General features: G+C 35.0%; 1 protein-coding gene across 6 annotated transcripts in view; it reads left to right on the top strand.

The window, feature by feature from the left end:
* Window positions 1-564: 564 nt before the first annotated feature.
* LOC141395061 (uncharacterized) overlaps window positions 565-12,307 on the top strand; it is a 209,900-nt gene continuing 198,157 nt past the window's right edge. Inside the window, exons 1-3 of one of the 6 annotated variants that reach the window (XM_073970458.1) lie at window positions 621-1,018; window positions 1,093-1,124; window positions 11,667-12,187. The gene's annotated coding sequence lies outside the window, so the exon portion shown is untranslated. Of the gene's footprint in view, window positions 1,125-1,194; window positions 1,265-11,599; window positions 12,188-12,307 lie in introns of those variants that run through there. The other 5 variants (XM_073970459.1, XM_073970461.1, XM_073970460.1 and 2 more) reach the window with 5 other exon arrangements.

A 12,307-nucleotide genomic window follows, 5' to 3' on the forward strand; every position in this document is an offset into this window, starting at 1 on the left:
CATGTGTGAGTAAAACACCGAAGACCAGAAAAGTTCTTACCAAATAAAAATGGGGCTATCCATTCCCCCCTTTTCAAAACAAAATTGAAACTAAATTTGTGTGTGTGTGTCTGTGTTTCGAAGTATAAAAATTCGGCATGCGCACTATTCCTCAATGTACAGAATAGAATCTGAGCGAGGAGAGTATAGTAAAGTTTAAGCATTTGATGCTGATTGGCTGCAAAGTTCAATACAAGTGGGGAGCCATGTGGTATGGAGCTTGGTACTAACACAAATGAGACAACAATGAAATTATCTTCCAATCTATGTGGGGAGAGCAAAAGAATTTTTGTGAGTCAGTCCTCTGTTAAGCGAAATACCCCTCCATTGAGAATCAATAGATTTTGTGGAATGTATCTGCTTCAATGGATGCTCTTCGGTGGAACTCTTTGTAAATTCCCTTGCTACTTGGTCTTCACTGCAATTAGCTTGCATTGTTTTACGCTCTCAGCATCTCCAAAACACCGGCATGATTATCGTCTTCTTCATCATCATCTTTATAATTATCATCAACTGTTGCCAATTGTCTTTTGTCTATTCCATTGCAATTTCATTGCTTCGCTTATCCGTTCGTTGTCTTTTCAAAATTTAAGTGGACGTTAAACGTCCACAAACCAAACGTTATACGCGGCGAGTTTTTCCAATATTTCTCATACGCTTTGATTACCCTCCCGTCCAAAAAAATAAAACGAAAAAATGAAACTAATTTTTATCCCCAAGTTTAAGTTGTGAATTTTTCTGGTTTTCCTTGGAGCGTGTCGTTGACTGACTTGTCGTTTGGAAAGAATCTGTTTTTTTTTCGGATTACGTTTTGCCGTAGCCGTGTTCTTCGTCGTTTTTTGAGGCTGGCTTATTATAGTTGTGAACTTGTTTTGTTTTGACGTCTGTCACCCTTCTCGCACTTGAAACGAGAATTGATGACGATGTGATGAGCGCGACAAATAAAAAAAGAAGAAATATAACAGTGCGTTACAATTAAGTGCGTGAGTGTTAATGAAAGCGTTTTGTGCAGAAGAAAAATATAGCAATCTCAAGAAATGCTACAATTTACAGGGAAATTAAATGCCGTCGGCTAATAGAAAAAAGTAAAAATTTTTTCACAATATGAAATAAGGATACCATTAAAAAAATATGAAAACTGTGAACCGAAGATATTCTAAAAAGTACAAAATAACAAGAATTTGCTTATTTATAACACTTTCAGTAGGATATTTATTCTTATTTGGTGAGCGTCAACTGATTCATTATTTTTTAAGGAAAATTTTGAGGACAGTTGTCAGGTTTAAGGTTATAAAATTTACAACTTTCCTACGGGTACCCTTGAACCCCGCGTGATTTTAGTTTTTTACGTGCCGGAAAATCCTCAAATAGATATTTTGACAATTCCGCGATTCTCTTTAAACAGTTTACGTAAATGAAATCCTTTATACGCGATTATAATATTTGTCAAAAATTGTTTCATAAATAACGGAGATTCTGAAGTAATATCCGTATTTAACCCAAAATAGTATGTGGTGTCACATGGTTCTTGACGATTCTGTCTAATATATGTTATACGAGGGGAATTAAAAAAGTTTCTGGCCTTACAATGAAAACGCGAATATTTACCATCAAACATACTTTCATTATACCCTCAGCCTTTAGGCTATGAAGGGTATATACACTTTCATACGGGCAAAATGTGCCTCATCGAAATAATGGTTTTAGACCCCAAGTATGTTTGGACGAAATGTGTTTCAGACAATTTGGAGTCGATTGAGCAATGTCCGTCCGTCTGTCTGTCTGTCTGTCTGGCTGGCTGGAGCGCACGATAACTCTCGAAGGGATGAACCGATTCGGTTCAAATTTTGGCTTTCGTAATATTTTGTCCAAACTTAGTTTAAGTTCGAAGATGAGCTATATCGGTCCACTCTTTCCGGTACCTCCCCCACAAAAGTTCGAAAATGTTCGGAAAATTTGTACGCACGATAACTCTTGAAGGGTGTAACCGATTTGGTCCATACTTTGCCCATTGTGGAGCGTGTACCAGACTTAGATCAGGTTTTAATATGGACTCAATCGGTCCACTCCGTCGGGTACCTCCCACACAAAATTTCGGAAAAGTTCAGTTAAGGAACATCTCTCGAATCGCTTTGATTTTTGCTTTAGCAACTTGTATTCACTGCCCTCCATACGACGGTATAAGTTTCATCAGGGGCAAGTCCATACTTCCTGAGAAAATAGCCTGAAAGTTGCAAAAAAAACCCTATGACACCGTGTGAGGAGGTTGGAGGGCAAAATAACTCTCGAACAGGTCTGCCGATTCGGTCCAAAGTTTGGCCTTAGTAATATTTTGTCCAAACATAGTTTAAGTTCGAAGATAAACCATATCGGTCCACTCCTTCAGGTACCTCCCCCACAAAAGTTCAAAAATGTTCGGAAAAATTGTGCGTACGATAACTCTTGAAGAGAGTGGCCGAATTGGTCCATACTTTACACATCCTAATATATCTACCAGATATAGATCAGGTTCAAATATGGACTATATTTGTCCACTCCATCCGGTACCTCCCACTCAAAATTTCGGATACATGTTCACTTTAAGACCTGCTTTCGAATCACTTTGATTTTTGTTGAAGCAACTTGCATTCGCTGCCTCAATTGGGATGGTAAAAGTTGTTTCAGGGGCAAGTTCATACTTCTTGAGCAAACATCCCTGAAGTTCTAAAAAGTCCTTATGGTACCATATATAGAGGCTGGAGATCCATTCTTTTTAGTATCTCCTCCGCAAAACTTTTGATATTAAATCCTAATCAACATTTTTGTCAGTTCAAACGCCCAAAATTCTTAAAACTCCCTAAATACATGCGTTTTTTTGGAAAAAAATTGTTTCAATATACACAGGCTGTCGGCAAAGCCGACTGATACTTTTTTACTTGTTGTATTCTCAAGTAATCTCCAACATGATTTATACACCTTTCCATGCGATCAAACCAATTGTTAAAGCACTTTTTCCACTCCGATTGAGACACCTCAAAAACATGGATTTTCAACGCTTTTACAGTCTCCGATTTCTTTCGGCCTCATACGCCACCTGGGTCAATCTTATAAACGTCATTTAAATTAAATTTCTTGTCCCGATCAGCACGGGATCCAACGAGAAAAACTCCATTTTTGCCGGCGGTTGTTCATGCAATATCAAATGTTAGTTGGTGGAATAAATGCCCAATATATGCCTCTATCTCACGGTATATAACATAACATTATCCATTCTCGCACGGCTTTTTTTCTGATACAACTGCCGTTTTTGGACGACCCTCACGAACTTCCATGGATTCATTAAACCAGTTTTTCATAGTGCTATATAATGGTCCTTTATGGACATACAAATGTTTAATTTGATCCATGCACTCTTGCCGTGATTATCCACGAAGAAAGTTGTAAAAAAATTTTCACAAGTAAATTCCATTTTTTTTACAAAGTGATTTTTTCAAGTCCCTGTAAACAATACAACACATAGTCGTATGTCAAACTGTCCTGAGTACGTTTAAGCTAAAAAATGTCAAACTTTGCAGAAACTTTTTTAGTTTCCCTCCTATTTTTAATCGGTGGTCACTGAAATCGGATGCACATCGCGCAATTGTTGGCCACTTGTAGGTTTTTTGAATAGTAAGCTGCAACTGATGGCACACTTTGGCCGCTGAATGAAGTTTGGAAAAATATACACATATTGATGAAAATTCACTCGCTGTTTCCGAAAGGTGCATGCCCCGTAACTGATTTTGACGAATTCCCGAATTATACGCATTTTAATTTAAAGGTTTTTTCTTTGGTTGCAATTTCAATATTACTCCCTATTTCTTAATTCTATTGCTTTTCGCAGTACGCAAATATATGTACGTTCAGTATTGCAAATTACTTTCTTTGAAGAAGAATGTTTCGTATAAAACCAAAAAATATGTATATTTCAACAATGAGTTTTCCTTGTTGTTGGTGTAATAAGCAAATTATAAACCCAATCGTTATAATTTTGTCTCACATTTTTCTACGCGTTGTCTAGATTCTGTATATATTTTTAATTTATTTTTTAGAGATTTCATATAAATCTCTGAGTTAGGTTAAATTAAATTTACTCCAAATTTTTTTCACAATTTTTTGATTTTCCGCGAAAATAAAAATAAATTTAGGAGAAATTAACCATCGACGGATAAGGGAATAAAAACCACCAAAGCTTTTGGGTGCAACATCAAATTTTGTGAACGCGAACAGATTTGAATCAGGATTTTTTTCTTAACCCATGTACGACAAATCTTGGATGTGTCCACGAAAATGTTTTTAATTCTTTTTGTTTTCCATGGAATTTTAAAATAAATTTGAAATTTACCATATAAACGTTATCACAGTCAAGCGTTATTCGTTTAAATGTCTGCATTGAAATGTAGAAGCTGCATTGTTAGAGAACAATTTTAATGTTTTAAGGGTTATAGCAACTTATTGAGTACTAAAAAACATTTTTCATCCGGTCATCCGCTGCGTAGCGCAAACATTTGCATACAACCAAGTGCTGTCGGCCAGCCCCATGAGGACTTTGTTCCCAGTTCCGATCTTATTGCAAGTAGCGGTGGCTTAAGCGGATGGATTAAATATGCTAACGAACGTAACATCCAATATCTAGGGGATAGTTTGTGGTCGGAATCACATATGCTAATCAGTAACTTTTTAACAAACTTTACTCATTGTTTATTTTTCAATATTATCAATTGTTTGCGTTGTTGTTGTCACAATAACAAAAGAAATTTAAACAATATCGATATTTGTTAATAGGGCAGAATAGGCCTACAGGATTCTAAATGACAATATGTTCAGGGGTAGTCTCATTTTACCCGTCCAAGTGATGAACAGTGTGGCAGTAGAATTTGTGGCGCATATTTTCATATTGCTCAAATGTAAGAACTGTACTAAGTCAACTGTGTACGATCTCTGACATCAGGAGGAATTGCAGGAAGATAGCTATCGTGATGCAGTGGGCATGTAAAACTTCTTTAAAAATGCTGTCATAACATATGCCATTCGGACTCGGCGGTAAAAATCCATTGAGCCATCGGCAAACACTCATTGAAATGAGAGAAGTCTCCCTTGTCCTTTTGGAGATGTCCTGGTAACTACTCTCTATTTCCCTCTACGGGTATTCGACTTCTTATTTGATATAATTGATTACACTATGTAACACTGAAAATGCAAACAACTTCCAGTATGCACTTTTTGAAAGTACATATTGAGACTACAAAAACCCTAGGTGGGGTTTGTACAGTCTGATCCAGTTCGGATTTTATCGCCTCATCTAAAACTAAATTTTTTTGCATTTATTTTTTTGCCACCTAAGAAAAACTCCATCTAGGGTATCAAAATCGATAAAATATAGAAGATTTTACATCATTTCTAGAATTCTGGTCGGAGTTGAACCACGTAAGCTTTTGCAAAAATCTTCCAAATATAGTTTTCAGAAGTTCTTCAGAACATTCTGAAACTCTATAATGCTTATTTCATATTGATTCACCCGTATTTTGTATCATATCTTTTACAACATGTACTTCAAACTCTGTTCACACAGTCAGTTAATTCTCATGTTTGGGGTTTCGCTGCATTGTTGAAATATGTATTTAAAGAATTGTAAATACTAAAGCTCGTGATGGAGGAATTTTACAACAATGACTTATTCCGACAAGTTTTGTATTACATTCCAGCGAATATTTTTCTAAAAGAAAACAATAAGAAACATTTAAAAGTTTTAGGGATATGGTACGAAATGTAAAAAAAATATTGTATTCTTGTCTACAAATTTGCTTCAGAGGTCTGCAGAAGATTCGCATTGGTTTCAGAGCTATAGCCCCCAATTACTTTAAAAAGTCAATATTTAACCATGTTTAGATGGGGCCATAAAATCTTAGCTGGATCTGGCTCAACAAACCCCTACTAGGTCTTTCGTCGTTGGGGTTTGTACTTTCAAAAAATCCTGAGTTCAAATTGTTTGCATAAGATTACCTTAAAAATGTTGAACAGGGTTACCCAAAGTTTCAAACACGGCTGGAGGGAAATATTCTGAATTATCAAAACACAGAGAAGAATGAGAAAGAAGAAACAAATAAATACAAGAATCCCATGGTGTACATACACAAAAGAACATAGATACAATAAAAACAATTATAAGAGGAACTCAAACAAACAAACCTCAACAAAATTGTTTTTCGCAGCGGCATGAATGCCGAGAGAGAATAATTAAATTGTCGAAGAAAAGGAATAATATTGTCCAGTTGACAAAAACTATTGTTGGATATGACAAACTCAATTGTTTTAATTGACAAAAACGATTATTGGAGTTACAATACTACATACGGAATATCTTTACAATACATATTTTACTCTTCGAATATTGTTGAGTCAATCATATTTTTTTTCTCTTCTGGGATTTTAGCGAAATAGTAGGAGAACTCCCAACAATTTTTGTTCAAATTTTTCTAATCAAACCACAAAATATATTTGGAACAATGTTTCAAAAATAAGTTTTTTCTGTTTTTTTTTTTTTTTTTTGTTGCTATAATATGCAATTTATGCACCCAATCTCTATTAAGTCGGTTTCATATTTTTCTATGCATTGTCTAGATTCTGTAGATATTTTTAACATATTTTTTTAGGGGTTTGTACGGAATCTGGGACAGGATAGTTTGGACTTACTTCAATATTTTTTTTATTATATGTTGTCTTTTCGCGAAAATAAAAATAAATTTAGTAAACATTTAAACATCTACGAATAGATATGGAATGCTGTTAACGATGCATAACGATACATAAACTTTCTCATAAAACAAATAAGACAGTTTTAAATATTTTTTTATGAGATTAACAAGTAAAAAAGTATCAGTCGACATTGCCGATAGAGCTATACCCTTAGCCTGTGTGGATTGAAATACATTTTTTACTTACGTATTTAGGGGGGTTTTCAAAACAATATGGATAGGACTAAAGAGCAAACATTTGCGGGGATATTGATAGATAGTTCTTTTTTAAACTGAATTTCGAAAATATTTGGAGTACCATTTTAGCGAATATTTTGGAACTTTTGTGGGGAAGGTATCGGAAGGTCCACTCCTTCCACCTTCGAATTTCATATAATATTTGAAGAAATATTACGATATCCAAAGTGTGGACGAACGCAGTATTCGGTTCGAGCTCACCAGTCACTACATATGGTGCCATAGGGGGTTTTTACAACTTTCGGGCCTTTTTCTTAAGAAGTATGGACTTGCTCTTAAAAATCGTTTACTGTCGTAATTGAGGCAGCGAAAAAAGTTCAACAAAAATCAAAATGATCCGAGAGCAGGTCTTAAAGTGAATTTATCCAAAAAAGTGTGTGGGAAGTACCCAACGGAGTGGACAAATATAGTCCATATTTGAACCTGATATATATCTGGTAGATATATTAGAATGTGTTAAGTATGGACCAAATCAGCCACTCCCTTCAAAAGTTACCTACGAACAATTTTTCCAAACATTTTTGAACTTTTGTGGGGGAGGTCTAGGAGTGGACCGGTATGGCTTATCTTCGAACCTAAACTACGTTTGCACATCATAATACGAAGGACACATTTTGGACAGAAACGGCAGATCCGTTCGAGAGTTATCTTGCGCTCCAACCACTACACACGGCGTCATAGGTGTTTTTGCACCTTTCAGGCTATTTTCTCAGAAATTATGGACTTGCCCCTAATAAAACTTGTACCGTCGTATGGGGGGCGGTGAATATAAGTTGCTACAACAAAAATCAAAGCTATTCGAGAGCAGGCCCTAAACTGAACTTTTCCGAAATTTTGTGTGGGAGGTACCCGAAGGAGTGGACCGATTGAGTCCAGATAGAAACCTTATCTATGTCACGATGTGCAAAGTATGGTCCAAATCGGTTACTCCCTTCAAGAGTTATCGTGCGCACAAATTTTCCGAATATTTTCGAACTTTTGTGGGGGAGGTACCTGAAGGAGTAGACCGATATGGCCCATCTTCGAACTTAAACTAAGTTTGGACAAAATAAGCACAAAATACGTGCTCACCAGCCAGACAGACAGACGGACGGACATTGCTAAATCGACTCCAAATTGTCTGAAACAGATTTCGTCCAAACATACCTGGGGTCTAAAACCATTATTTCGATGGGGCACATTTTGGCCGCATGAAAGTGTATATCACCAATATTTTTGAAAATTTAACATAGCTGAAGCCAAGGTTTACAATTTCAGTACACGGTACTTGTGATTGTATATTATACAAATTAAATATTTTTGGAAAAAATGAATTGTTTTTGGATGTGGCAAAAAATATTGGCCTTAAAAGATAATTTGCGTGGAAGGTGTGGCTATATTTATGTTAAAAAATGGGTACAAATGGGTTGAAGCCAACTTGTCTTTTTTGTTTTCTCTCGATTTGTGAGTAAACCACACTTCTCTCGATTTTCCTGTCAAAGTAAAAGTAGAAGCAAACTAAATAAGGATCATCTCACTAATGTATTACTTTTTGAACTGCTTCTACCATTAAATGATCCTGACATTTTGAAGCCAGATTTACAGTGGTCTTTGAAATTTTCTTCTAATTTCATTCCGCAAACAGGTTTTTCAAAAAATCATGTATAGGATTGTAGTAATTGCGATTCTTAGTTATTTGATACGTATATTGCGAATGTAGTCTGCACAGCTTCATAGAAATCTGCATCCAAATGCGGAAATTTTGTGCTAACATTTTTCTAAAAATCATATTTTTCGGGTCTAGTATTTGCAATTGTCTCTAGAATACCTCGTACTCCATTGCACATTTTAGTTTTTTACGTTCCGGATCCAATAAATCGTTCCTCGTGAAATTCCATATACTAAAACGCGAGTTACGAGAAATTCCAAAATAGAAAAATCACCTAAAATTGTTTTTGAAAATACCGCGTATTTTATCACGTATTCTGCGGATCGTTTCCACTGCAATGAAAAAACTAGTGCAGCATCTTCGTTTTAGCGGAAACAGAGAATTGAAAACTTCACTGATAAGGAAGCTACATTCATTTTATCCCAAAAAATAGTGTGTGATGCTACATCCACGGTTCATGATTGATCGCCTCAAATAAATACATATCGATGTAGATTTTCATGGTGGACACTGAAATCGGATGCGGACAAAAATTGTATGCACTTTGCGTAAATTAGCGATATTTTACAGATTTTTTAATGCTAAGATGGAGCCGATTCTACATCTTAGAGTCCAAATTATATTTCAAAAAATATATACAACTTAATAGTTATGGTCTTGCTGTACATGAAAATCACATGTGGACAAAATGATTTTGATAATTACGTGATTTACATTTTATTTTAAAATGCATATAAATTAAAATGGGATATTTGACCTCTATTTCCATTTCAGAAGCTTTGAGATATATACTCATCAACCCAATTACCTTCCCTAATGGGAAAGCTTTAATATGAATGTCAATAAAGCAAAATCCGTCTATTTTATTGGGAGATTTAAGCAAAATGAAGGAAGTGTTCCTATAGATTTTTACAATATTTTCTACTAATAAAGCATGTGCAAAAATATTTTTTCAAACAAAAAAATATTTTTTTGACCAAAAAATGTGTTTTTATTTTGTCTGTAACATCGAAACTATAACACCAATCTGTATGATTGTAGTCTCATTTGATTCGCCGTGAAGTTTTGATCCACAACAAATTTGTATGTGATTTTATGACCGCTAAATGGGCCTTAATTTTGAAAAAGTTGACTTATATTCAATAGTTTATCAATTTTATGTACATTCCGCGAATTCTGTGTAACATTTTGCAGGTATTATGCAATCTACCCGCTGAAGTCACTTCGAGAGAACTTTTTTGTAACAATTGTGCTCATTAAAAGAATTAGCGTTTTTATAATATTTTCTTTCTTAAAATTCGAAATAAAAGCGCCATAACTTTTGTCCGCAACAACCAAAAATTGGCTCGCTCTTGCTTTTCTTCGCTTATAAAGCTTCATTTGATCTACGCATTTCCACGCAATTGGCCTAAAATCCAAGCTATTCAAAAATATCGACTTTTTTGTAATTTTCGACTTTTGATGAAAAATTTAAATATGCGATAAAAATTTTATCATAAATGTTAGAATCATATAAAGTCAGGGATTTGTTAGGAATATAGTAAGATTATTTTCTTAATCAAAAACCAAGGGATTGCCATGTAAGGATACACCAATATTACCCTCCAAAGTTTTTGGCACTTTTAAAAGAAGGCCCTATTGCAGGAAAACTATACGTTTTAGAGAAAAAAGTTAGTTTTTAAAAAATGCTTAGAAAGTCTCATTTTCATAAAAAAATTTAAGTTTTCTGGCAAAAAAAAAATTCTCGGCGCTAAGAGGGTTAAAAAGGTACGGAATACCCCAACCAAATATTTTACTGTTCTCTTGCCTATAAGGCACAATGTTTCTTATCCCCAGCTACCCAGTATATATGGGCTACCACTGCTTTCCCGAAAGACGAAATCTCTATAATTAATGTCTACAAATATTTGCAAACACTATTTAAGAAATCGTCCTTATCTCCTTTAACCATTTTCATTTCATTAAAAAGAAAACTTGGTGTAGAGAAATTTAAACTTGAGAAAATAAATATAAAAAATAAAAGAACAACAACAAAAATAATGGCAAAAACGTTAACCCACATCCATGGCACGGCCATTAGGAGGGCATACGAGGACATACGAATGTGTGTCCATGCAGGGATAGACACAACAAAATCAGCAATATATAAGCTATGCTATATATACAATATATCAAGTATATGTATTGGTGTCTGGTACAGCAACTATTGAAAAGTAGGGAACTTTATTTGATCCATTGTGCAGAAGTAACAACCCATAAAATAAAAATTTCAACCCTCACACATACATATGTATATGTTTGGATATGTATGGTGTTCCTATACGACAACAATAAAGAGGATTTTTATATGTATACTCCTACGCCCAGGATCTTAGTTTAAAGCACCCCTCCCACCCAACATCCTGAAACAAGAAAAAGCAAAGCAAAAGGAGAGAACAAAATTTTAAAATTAAAAAAAAACTTTGGCTGCACAGAAAAGTTTAAAAGAAACCAGAAAAAGAAGGACCTGTGTATTTGTGAAGGTGGGGGTTATGTACTAAGGACAATGGACAGCTGGCAAGGCTTCTGGGGGCATTCGGTGTTACCTCATTTAACTTCAATGTGCGTACAATGCTGTCGTTTGATTTTTTATTGTTCTACAAAAAAACAGAAATACGACCATATTTTTAAGATGCCCAACAACGTTGTAATGAATGGATGAACATTGTTAATGGGATGGGGGGTGGCCAAGGTGGGAGCTTTTGGATGTGGGCAACCAACCTCCTTTAAATTGAAGTAGGAGGGCAAATGTATAGTTTTTTTTTCTTCTGTTCTCCGTTTGCCTGGCATATTGGCATCATCGACAGATTTAATGGTTACGCGTCGCGTACGTTGTTGCGTTACTCAATGTTGTTTCATGTAGGATGTTTTTTTTCGGTTGCTGTTGTGCTCATTGAATTTTTAACACTTTTTTCATGACGCGTTCTCAGTCGTTTGTCGGAAGTCAATCAAAAAGCGTGTCCCATCATTACGAGGTGTTCGAAAAAAACTACAGTAAAACGACTACAACAACAAGACGAGAAGAAGTAAGAATCAACTAACCTGCTAACTAACCAACAGCCAGAACAAAACTGAACTGGACGAAAAAAAAAAACAGCAGCAACAAGATGCTTTAGCTTAACCAGCCAAAATATTAACGCAATTTCATGTAACGACCATCAACTTCCAGTGCTGGGAGTAAAGCGTCTGTGGTGGCGGCAAATGAAATAAACTACAAACAACAAAAAAAGAAAAAAAAAAAAACAGAAAGCAAAAATCAATGCGCGTAAATATTCGCGCCCTTGATATACCACAGTGGTAGTTAGTGAAAATATAGAATTCTTTAGAATTTTTTGTAGTAATTATAAATATTTAACAATAATGTTTGAAAATTTCTTAATTTCAATGAAAAACATTAAACACTAAAATTCCTGATGCTGAAAGCTACACAAAAAGCCGTAAAATTAGTAAGGTGAGTACAATTATGTTTCCACTCACACAGGTACTGTTGTAAAAATGACATATCAATGAGGTCATAGGGTCAAAATATACGGAATGAAAACAATGTTAAAGTGATAAGCATTTGATATCT

This window comes from Musca autumnalis, unplaced genomic scaffold (genome assembly GCF_047663935.1).
Source record: "Musca autumnalis isolate F117 unplaced genomic scaffold, ASM4766393v1 scaffold_2, whole genome shotgun sequence".
NCBI lineage: Eukaryota > Metazoa > Arthropoda > Insecta > Diptera > Muscidae > Musca > Musca autumnalis.